Raw genomic sequence first — 11,320 nt, 5'->3', positions numbered from 1 at the left:
TCTCATCTGAATCTCTTCTGTAAACATTGTAAGGTGTTTACATCTTGTAAACATTGTAAGAATGTTTATAAAATATGAGTTGGCAGACTTTCCTGTTATATTGTACTGGACGGAACAGTTAGTCCTGGTTCTACCTGATGGTGTGATTTTAGGGAAAAAAAAAAAAAAAAAAAACCTCTTAGTTTTCCAGGATTGTACTCTTTCTTTTCTCATAATGGCATTCAGAGCTGGTCTTAAGTCCCTCTCAGGACTATCGTAAGACTCAGGGAGACCCCATAGGTGAGAGCCATTTGGGTCCCTAGAGAAAGACACTACAAGAATCCAATAAGTTGTTTTCATAGTTCAGATCAGTTCGGTCTCTCAGTCGTGTCCAACTCTTTGCGACCCCATACAGGGTTCAGTATACATGAACCGCAGCACGCCAGGCCTCCCTGTCCATCACCAACTCCCAGAATTTACCCATACTCATGTCCATCGAGTTGGTGATGTCATCCAGCCATCTCATTCTCTGTCATCCCCTTCTCCTCCTGCCCCCAATGCCTCCCAACATCAGGGTCTTTTCCAGTGAGTCAGCTCTTCATATCAGGTGGCCAAAGTATTGGAGTTTCAGCTTCAACATCAGTCCTTCCAATGAACACCCAGGACTGATCTCTTCTAGGATGGACTGGTTGGATCTCCTTGAAGTCCAAGGGACTCTCAAGAGTCTTCTCCAACATCACAGTTCAAAAGCATCAATTTTTCGGCACTCAGCTTTCTTCACCATTCAACTCTCACATCCATATATGACCACTGGAAAAACCATAGCCTTGACTAGACGGACCTTTGGTGACAAGGTAATGTCTCTGCTTTTTAATATACTATCTAGATTGACCACAACTTTCCTTCCAAGGAGTAAGCGTCTTTTAATTTCATGGCTGCAATCACCATCTACAGTGATTTTGGAGCCCAGAAAAATAAAGTCTGACACTGTTTCCACTGTTTCCCCATCTATTTCCCATGAAGTGATGGGACCAGATGCCATGATCTTAGTTTTCTGAATGTTGAGCTTTAAGCCAACTTTTTCACTCTCCTCTTTCACTTTCATCAAGAGGCTATTTAGTTCCTCTTCACTTTCTGCCATAAGGGTAGTGTCATCTGCATTTCTGAGGTGACTGATATTTCTCCCAGCAATCTTGATTCCAACCTGTGCTTCTTCCAGCCCAGCGTTTCTCATGATGTACTCTGCATATAAGTTAAATAAGCAGGGTGACAATATACAGCCTTGACATACTCCTTTTCCTATTTGGAACCAGTCTGTTGTTCCATGTCCAGTTCTAAATGTTGCTTCCTCACTTGCATACAGGTTTCTCAGGAGGCAGGTCAGGTGGTCTGGTATGCCCATCTCTTTCAGAATTTTCCACAGTTTATTGTGGGCTCTTTAGGCATCCCTAACTATGAAAACCTGACTCTTGAGAAACCTGTACGCAGGTCAGGAAGCAACAGTCGGAACTGGACATGGAAAAACAGACTGGTTCCAAATAGGAAAAGGAGTATGTGAAGGCTGTATATTGTCACCCTGCTTATTTAACTTATATGCAGAGTACATCATGAGAAACGCTGGGCTGGAAGAAGCACAAGCTGGAATCAAGATTGCTGGGAGAAATATCAGTCACCTCAGAAATGCAGATGACACTACCCTTATGGCAGAAAGTGAAGAGGAACTAAATAGCCTCTTGATGAAAGTGAAAGAGGAGAGTGAAAAAGTTGGCTTAAAGCTCAACATTCAGAAAACTAAGATCATGGCATCTGGTCCCATCACTTCATGGGAAACAGATGGGGAAACAGTGTCAGACTTTATTTTTCTGGGCTCCAAAATCACTGCAGATGGTGATTGCAGCCATGAAATTAAAAGACGCTTACTCCTTGGAAGGAAAGTTGTGACCAACCTAGATAGCATATTAAAAAGCAGAGACATTACTTTGTCAACAAAGGTCTATCTAGTCAAGGCTATGGTTTTTCCAGTGGTCATATATGGATGTGAGAGTTGGATGGTGAAGAAAACTGAGTGCCGAAAAATTGATGCTTTTGAACTGTGATGTTGGAGAAGACTCTTGAGAGTCCCTTGGACTTCAAGGAGATCCAACCAGTCCATCCTAGAAGAGATCAGTCCTGGGTGTTCATTGGAAGGACTGATGTTGAAGCTGAAACTCCAATACTTTGGCCACCTGATATGAAGAGCTGACTCACTGGAAAAGACCCTGATGTTGGGAGGCATTGGGGGCAGGAGGAGAAGGGGATGACAGAGAATGAGATGGCTGGATGACATCACCAACTCGATGGACATGAGTATGGGTAAATTCTGGGAGTTGGTGATGGACAGGGAGGCCTGGTGTGCTGAGATTCATGGGGTCGCAAAGAGTCAGACATGACTGAGCAACTGAACTGAACTGAAAGAGCCCATTTGAGTATACCTTCTCTGTACGAGTCCCCACATGATCATCTCAGCGACCCTTTCAGGTGGGTATTACTATTTCCAGTTTAGGTGGGAAACTGAACTCAGAAAATTTTAAAACTTGCAAAAAGCCTTTCCAGTTCTTCCAGTTTTTAAGAGAAACTGGAAATAACAATTCAGTTTGAGGAATCTCCCACCAATTTAAAAAAGCAAAACAAAAGCAAGTGCTCCATTGTGTCTGATTCTTCATGACCCCATGGACTATAGCCTGCCAGGATCCTCTGTCCATGGGATTTTACCAGGCAAGAATACTGGAGTGGGTTGTCATTTCCTCTTCCAGGGGATCTTCCCAACCTAGGAATTGAACCCAGGTCTCTTGCATCTGCTGCATTGGCAGGTAAATTTTTTACTACTAGTGCCACCTGAGAAACCCCTCTACCAGTTAAGAAATGTTGGTTAAAAAAAACCAACAAAACAGGTTAAACGAGGCCTGTCTATGACCAGTGTCCAGCCTGAGCCCATCAGTGTGGGGTCCTGGGGTAGGGACTCCAGGATCCCTTAGGAAGCTATTGTCTTTATTTGGGAGAGAGGTGATGAGGGCTGCCTTGGGTAGGGGCAGCAGGTTGGCAGGGCAGGGACAGAGGGATTAGAACTCAAATGTGTGGGGATGGGGGACGGAAAGGCAACGTGATTGGCTGACAGTTGGCTCTGGGATAAGGGAGAAAGAGAGGTGGCAAGAGACCTTGGATTTTCAAGCCTGCATAGTTTGTAAAATGGAGTGATATGTAGGCAAAATGGAGAGAGAATGACTCTGAAATCAGGAAGAGCTGATTTCATCACATCTCATCCCTTCTCCACCTTTTGGGGTAAAAGTTGGGTTTTCTTATCATTAAACATAGATAACTTAGAGGTGGGTACTAAGTAACAAAACTCATGTGAACTGCTTATGGTGCTCCAAGTATTAGTTGTTACAAACATTTGCCTTCATTTTCTCTGCTTCCGTGTTTCTTCCGGTCTGTGTGGGCCTGGTGGAGCTAACTCAAGAGGGTGTCATAGGAAGATCAGGTCTGAGAAAGATGGGTGAACCGCACTCTATTGACAATGGTAATCATTTCAGGGTGGTCACATGATCAAATCCAGGCCAATTAGAGCCAGTGAGAACCAGTCCTGGCACTTCCATTAGAATTGGACTGGAGGTGAGGTCAGGGCTTGACTGCTTGACTATCTTGCAACCCCAGAGGAGAACAGGAGCCAGAGTTAGCAGAACTGAGAGATCGATGAGGAGAGAGAAGTTGGAGCCTGGGGAAGTACTTTATGTCTCCTCATCATGCCTCAGCTCCATGCAGCAGTTTTCAGCTCACACCTAAACCAACACCTTCCCTTTTGTCTTAAATAAATACATCTGAACAAACAAATAAATGAATACAAGTGTCCAGGTACAGAGGACAGGAAGCAGCTAGGCAGACCCCTTGACATTTGATGTCATAGTGTCTTGGAACCCACTGGCCTCCTAATTCACAGGAGGTTTGTTGCAGGGAGTGGGAGCAGTTGATGACTGCTGAGAGTCTCCATTCTTGCCAACGCACCAGCAACAGCATCGCAAGAAGCTTGCAGATTAGTGAAAAGTGAGACACACAGTCACCTGTGAGTCAGAGGTGACACAAGGGAGGTGAAGAGAGTGCAGACAGACAGAAGAGCACGAGTGAGACATGAGAGGGAGGCAGGAGCAGTCTTGCTCTTTCTAGATTCCTGTGCAGGGATGCTCTGCGGGGAGGCCTGGGATGCTCTGGGCCTGAAGCATGCAGATCACCTCCGGAGCGTCCATGCCCCTCGTCACGTAGGCCTTGTGAGCACTAAAACAACACCGCCCAAGATATGACTCCCTCAGGGAGAAATCAAAGGGTGGAGGCAGGAGAAGGTGAGGCCTGAAATGTCCCCTGAGTGATAGCCTGGTAAAAGGTGTGTCACGTGGGTGTGAATGTCTGTCTTCCATCTGAGCAGTTAGGATGGGGTCCACCTTCTGTTTATCTCAGTAACCTGCAGAGGAACCCAGATAGTGCCGGGTGTATAGGCGTTCCACACAGAAACAAACTGGGAGACTTCAGTAAACCCCGTCTTCTCAGGTGGTTCAGTGGTAAAGAATCTACCTGCCAATGCGGAAGATGCAGGTTCGATCCCTGGGCTGGGAAGATCCCCTGGAGGAGAAAATGACAACCCACCCCAGTATTCTGTCCTGGGAAATTCCCACGGACAGAGGAGCCTGGTGGGCTACACACAGTCCATGGGGTTGCAAAAGATTCGGACATGACTTAGCGACTAAACAATAACAACAACAACCTCTTCCCAGAGGAGGAGCTAAGCAAGAAGGTAAAACTGTGACTGAGTTTCTGGGGCACGTCCTGGTATAAAGAACAGAGTGTGGACTGAGGTCCTTTGGAGAAACGTCAGTGGGCTGGGACTGCTGACAGGGACTAGCGGTTAGTTTCTCTGATGTGGGGTCTCTTGCCAGCTTTCACTAGAACTGCAGGCACAAGGGAGCAAGCCTATAGGTCAAAGGGTCATGTTTGGAGGAGGAACATAGTGAGACCTTACTGGCATTTCAGCCCAGCTTTCTTGCCTTCCCGCACCAACAAGCATGAACGTTTTGTCTGAGCCTTTACATCATTGTCTGGGCTATCACACTTGTGAATGATTCCTGCATCACAGCCTCTAAATGGTCTGCCCTCACTCCCCTCCCAGCGCGGTACCTGGACAGCAATCCTTGTATCACAGTGGAATACGATAGGAATGAGTGGCTGTCGCATACCTCAGACCTACTTTGGGTGGGAAAAAGGAAAAAAAAAATGAAATCATATTTCCTTCTAAAAGAATGGGAGAAAAATAGCTGCTGGGATATCAGGGTGGGAAGATTTAAAGTCTTCCAGGGAAAATTAACTCCTGCACTCTAACCCTCACATTATCATTGATTAGCAGGTGGCTCTTGAGCAATTCAAATCAATGTATCCATCCTTTCAACATTGAGTGATGGCCCTGTATCAAGTTTCATGGTTTGCACGGGGGACATAAAGCTGACTATGGAATATTTTCTACCTGTACAGACTATATGGGAAGACAGAGCAACCATCCCGACACTTAATTATTAAGCAAGGTGGTGCTTGTGGGGTGGGGGAGACCCAGATGCCATGGCGCCCAGCAGAGGGTCACCTTCTGTGGACTTGCTTTGTCATCTGTATGTTCTGTATATGATCCGACATCATAAAGGGAAGGGAAGGGGGCTTTGATGTGCCTGTCACGGTCTCCTCTTGAGAAGGAGTATAGACCCAGTGCAAATTCTGAGCAGTATCTCAGACTCCAGTGATCATTAGAATGAGTCTGATGGAGAGATTTTTTTTTTTTTTGAGAGATTATTTTTAAAAGGCAGATTCGTAGGCCCAACCCTAGGAGTTCTGACTCAGTAGGTTTGTGGTCGGGTCTCAAACTCTGCATTTTTAAGAAGTATCTTGGGTTTATTCTGATGCAGATCATCTACGGTCCCAGTCTTGTCTCTAAAGTCTGTGATGACCCCGATGGACTAAAATTTCCCCAAATCTGAGTCGTTTACTTTGAGCGAGCAGAAGTGCCAGGGATAGAGTTTGGGTTTTAGCTTCTCCCTCAAGATACAGGCTTCAACTTTATGAGACTAGCTGATAAAAATCACCAAGCTGCCTGTCTGCTTAACAGAAAGCACTTCAGTTCATGCAGTTATTCTTCACTTAGTTTGGGGAGAAAGTGTGAAAATAAAATATGGAGTCTATTTTCCCATTACAAAAACACCTACACTTCCTAAATCAGAAAGTGGTGTAGAGTTATTGATGAACACAGGCTCTGAAGCAGGTTGCCTGAGTTTCCATCTGAGCTTCCTCACTTACTAGCCATGAGACCCTGGGCATGTTACTCGGCTTCTCTGGGCCTCAGTTTTCTTACATGGAAGTGAAACTGATAAAGCGGTACCTATCTCAAGAGGTAGTACTGCAGTTAAATAAGTTAATATGTGTAAGTACTTAGCATGGTGCGTGGTGCTTACATACAAGAAAGACTGTTAATTAACAAGGCTGAGTGTATAAAAAGCCTCCAGGAGGCAAGAGGGAACTGAAAGTTAGAAAAGTAAGCACGTGGGCTGTCCTTTGCAGTTACTGCGGGGGTGAAGGAGTGGTGCTGGTGTGAGAGCCAGTTTTATTTACACAAGGGTTTGGCTTTTCATACTGCTCAGGGACAAGAAACAAGATCTTGAGCTTCTGGGAAAGTGGAGTATTGGCAAGACTTCCACATAAAGCCAAGATTGTGGAAGACACCATCCTTTAAACAATTGTAGACCAGAAATAGTCAATCTCTAGCATTTTAAAAAAATGGGAAGAAAGCTTGTTTATGTTGAACTGAGTTTTAGGTCAGGAGGGGAAAATGTCTCCCTTTAGAATTCAAAACCACTGGCATGAGTCTTTACTGGGTTTGGGGTTTGAATAAATAGTTCCTGTACAGCCTAGAAACCCCTGGACTAGGAAATAACATAAAATTTAGTTTGGGCCAATGATACCATGTTAGAAGCAAGCACTTTGATGATACCAATTTCTCTAGATTAAATCCCTACTGAAGATGAGCTCACAATCTGAAATCACACAACACACAAGGAAAACCATGAACCAGAATCCACAGATCCAACAAACAATAGGGCTTGACTTCCCAAAACCTTAGATTACAGAATCATTCTAGGAGACCACAAGCTAACATGCTATTAAAATGACTAATAGCATAAAGTAAGGTTTCAAAATCATAATACATATCTAGCAAGTGAACAAAATAAGGCAGACCTAAAAAATAAAGCAAATACACATACATTTATATTAAGATATCATATATATATATTAGGATAAGTATAAAATTGTAAACAGTAAATATCTAGAAAGAATGACTGTGTTAATGACAGGTGGGTCAGTAACAGGATATGAGAACAGACTAGATTTCTGTAGCTTTTAAATTATTTACAACAAGAAAAAATTATATATTTCTTATTCAGTTAAAAATAAAAGCATTAAACCATTAATTAAAAAATAAAACAAATAGTACTTTTCTTAAAAATTAAAAAAAATGCTCATTAAAATTAATAACTCAGTGAACAAACTAAGTAGTAGATTATACATAGCTGAAGAAAGAAGGACTAACTTAGAGGTAAACCTAGGAAATTGTCCAGAGGGAGCCCAGAGATGGAAACTATGAAATGGATATTAGGAGATACAGAGAAGAAAACGAGAGTCTCCCGTATAGCTAATACAAGTTCCAGAAGATAAAATGAGAGAATGGGGTAAGACCATGTGTGAAGGGAAGATACTTGAGAATTGACGAAAGATAGGAATGTTTAGGGGGCTCCCCAGCTGTCTCAATGGTAAAGAACCTCCCTGCCAATGAGGGAAAACACAGAGATATGGGTTTGATCCCTGGGTTGGGAAGATCCCCTGAAGGAGGAAGTGGCAACCCACTCCAGTACTCTTGCCTGGAAAAATTCCATGGACAGAGGAGCCTGTGGGCTATAGTTCATAGAGTCTCAAAGAATTGGACACAACTGAGCATGCAGCACAGGAAAATGTTTAGATTCAGGAATCACAACTAACCCCAAACCTGAGAAAGAAAACCAACTATTCTTTAAGACACACAATAGCAAAGCTGCAGAACCAAAGGCAAAGTTTATACATACATATTAACAACAACAAAAAAAAACAGAAAAGACCGAGCAAGAGCTTCTGTAGTAGAGAGTGCCCGTGAGAAGTCATGAAGACCACGTGCGCGTGTGTTTGTAGAACGTGTATCCAAGCAGTGGAGCCTGCCTAACTTGGGGATGTGAGACAGGCAGGGTAGAGGCAAACTCTGAGATGAAGGATGACCTCGAAAGCAGGCAGAGGATTTGGACTTGGTATCAAAGGCTGCAAGGAACTCTTGCCTTATCACAAGGACCCAAAGAGACAAGTAAGTAAATGGACTTGTTAACTAAAAAGCATTTCCAAAGGATTGTTTTGCTGTGACTATGGTGTGGAAATGCAATTATTCTGGGACTCTTTGTTCCCAACTCCAAACTGCTGGGTTTTTGCTTTGTTTTTTCTCCCCCCTTTTTTTTTAAAAATAGCACAGAGAGGTTTTGCAACAATCGGAGATGCTTTGAGCAAAGTGTTATATTGATTCTGAGCAACTGCTTGCTCTTTCGTTCTGGATTAACCATTCTGGGTGCAGTGTTGACATTTTTCTCATGGAAATGACATAAATTACCCTCCTTCCTTTCCCTGTCTATTGCTCTGTCAAATTAGGGGGACCCTGCTTGGAAAAGCTCTGGATTGGGTCAAACAGAGGGATATCCTTGAAAATCTTGATTTCACAAACAGGTTGGTAATTCTCTCTGGCCTTTAGCCTCTTGGCTTGTTGTTGACAAATGGAAAGTTGCTAAGCATTTGCCCAGAAAACCCTCATAAAGAATCATGCACAGCCTGCCAAGGAATGTGAATGAATTAGCCAAGGCTGGCCCCAGGGACATGAAGAGAGGGCTGAGTACCACTCAACTCAACCCATCACCTGCTAAGGAGCTTTTATCTCACTTGTGACATGCAGCCACAGCTGGCCCAGAAAGAGCTTATTCTTTTGACACATTTTTTATGGAGTGAAGACTGTGAAAGTCACTGCACTCGATATGCTGGAGATTCTATAGTGATTCAGACAAGATCCTTGTGCTCTCAGGAGCTTAGAGTCTAGTGAGAGTTGCAGATAACTCCTTGTGATGTAGCACTGAAAGTGTTATATGGTGGGGGTGATATATACATGGCAGGGGGAGATACAACTGAGGCTTGAGAGGAATGAGTAAGAATAGCTGATGGACAGGAAAACGAGATGTTCAGAGAAATGTTCATTGTTCAACATGTTTCACCAGAAAGAAGAGGTGAACAGTGAGAAAGTGCTTCTGGAAAGAGAGGTAGGAGCCAGACCAGAAAGAGTCTAGAAGTCACGGTCAGAGTAAGCCTTGATCTTGAGAACTCTGGGGGCCATCAAAGGACGTTATGCAGGAAAGCAACGTGATTCAATTTTATTCTTAGCTAGATTGCTCTGGCTGCTGTCTGGGGTTCCACCCGAAGGAGGAAGTGGGAGCAGGGAAATCCGTCAGGCAGCTATTTGCTGGGTTTGTAAGCAGAACCAGGTGACGGCAGTGGAGACAGGAGGAGAGAGGAGTCAAGTGATGCTTCCAGAGGAGCATTGATAGGGGCTGGTGGGCTTGGAGAGAGAGGATGCATGATATTCAGGTTTCTGGTTTGACCATCAGGCAGATAGATGACAGGAGGAAGAGCCCTGTTCCTGTGACCTCCTGGAAATGAAAGGGGGCGGGGGTGACACAACAGAGAGGCAGGACAGAGCTATGACCTGAACGGAGCAGAATGTCCTCAAGGAAGCTCAGGGCCAGCTTCACGGATGCTCAGCCTGTGCAGCCGCATCGCACCCCACACACAGAAGGGCTCTGGGCTTGATCCAGCGCTCTGCTGGCCATCTTGAAATTTACAATAATTTTATCTGTGAACTTAGGTCTTGGCGCCTCCTCATGAACAGAGCCGGTCCGTGCAACGAGGGTGTCCTCCATTCCTCACTGTCCCATTCACACAGAGTGTTTGGAAAGTCCCAGGAGCTCTGAGTTCCAGTGGCACCAAGCGTGGCAGTTCAGTGAGACTCAAAATGAGTACAAGATAAGTGTGCCATGAACGCTGGGTGCTTTGAATCTCTTTGCACACCAGAATCCCCTGCTCTTATTTCATATTCATAGGACTACCACTGACTAAGTTGAAAAACTGCTTTCCATTCAAATCAACTTGCCTTAAAGGCAGAAAGAAAACAATGGCATTCTAAGGAACAGAACGACAGGGGGATCTTTCTTAACTCCTATTACGTCTCTATATTAGTCAACCATTTATGCTGTAATAATGACAGAAGGAACGGGACAGGGCAACGGACAGGTTCTGGGTCTTCTGGGTCTTTTCTTGCTTATTAAATTGAAGGAAGAGAGTTTTGGTAGATGTGCACAAATAAAAACCACTGCAGTTAGTTTTGTGCAGTGCTTCCCACTCTTTGGGTGAGAATGAAATCACATGCATATGTGTGTAAATGTGTGTGTTTGTCGCTTAGTCGTGTCTGACTCTGCGATCCCATGGACTGTAGTCCAGCAGGCGCCTCTGTTCATCGAATTCTCCAAGCAAGAGTACTGGTGTGGGTTGCCATTCCCTTCTCCAACATATACATGTACAAGCTACAAAATACAAATTGTGTAATTTCGGTGTTCTGCACATAAGCGAATGTTTTTATAGTTGCGTTTAAAACTGGCATTGCACAATATAAAAATGAATGGTAAAACTCATGTTAATAATTTAGAGTTTAAATTTTTTCTTGACTTGGAACAACATTTAATAGCCAATTAAAATACTATGACAGTGGGAATGCAAAATGGGACAGCCACTTTGGAAGACAGTTTGGTAGTTTCTTATAAAAATAAACAGTCTCTTAGCATGTGATCCAGCAGTCACACTCTTGGGTATTTATCCAAATGAGTAGAAAAGTTATGTCCACACAAAACTCTGCACATGAATATTTATAACAGCTTTATTCATATGGTCAAAATTTAAAATGAACAAGATGTCTTTCAGTAGATAAATAGATAAATAAACTGTGTTACACTGTACATCCATATAATGAGATATGACAGTACTTTTTTTAAGAGCTATCAAACCACTATAAGACATGGAGGTGTGAAAGGAAAATCAAAATGGAGTTGGTATTGCTAGGAGAGCTCTCTAAATGGAGTTGGCAGGCCAGTAAAAAGTGTGATTTATGCACGTC

The sequence above is a fragment of the Muntiacus reevesi genome, chromosome 3, assembly GCF_963930625.1.
Source record: "Muntiacus reevesi chromosome 3, mMunRee1.1, whole genome shotgun sequence".
Lineage (NCBI taxonomy): Eukaryota > Metazoa > Chordata > Mammalia > Artiodactyla > Cervidae > Muntiacus > Muntiacus reevesi.
Note: the sequence above shows the minus strand (reverse complement) of the source record.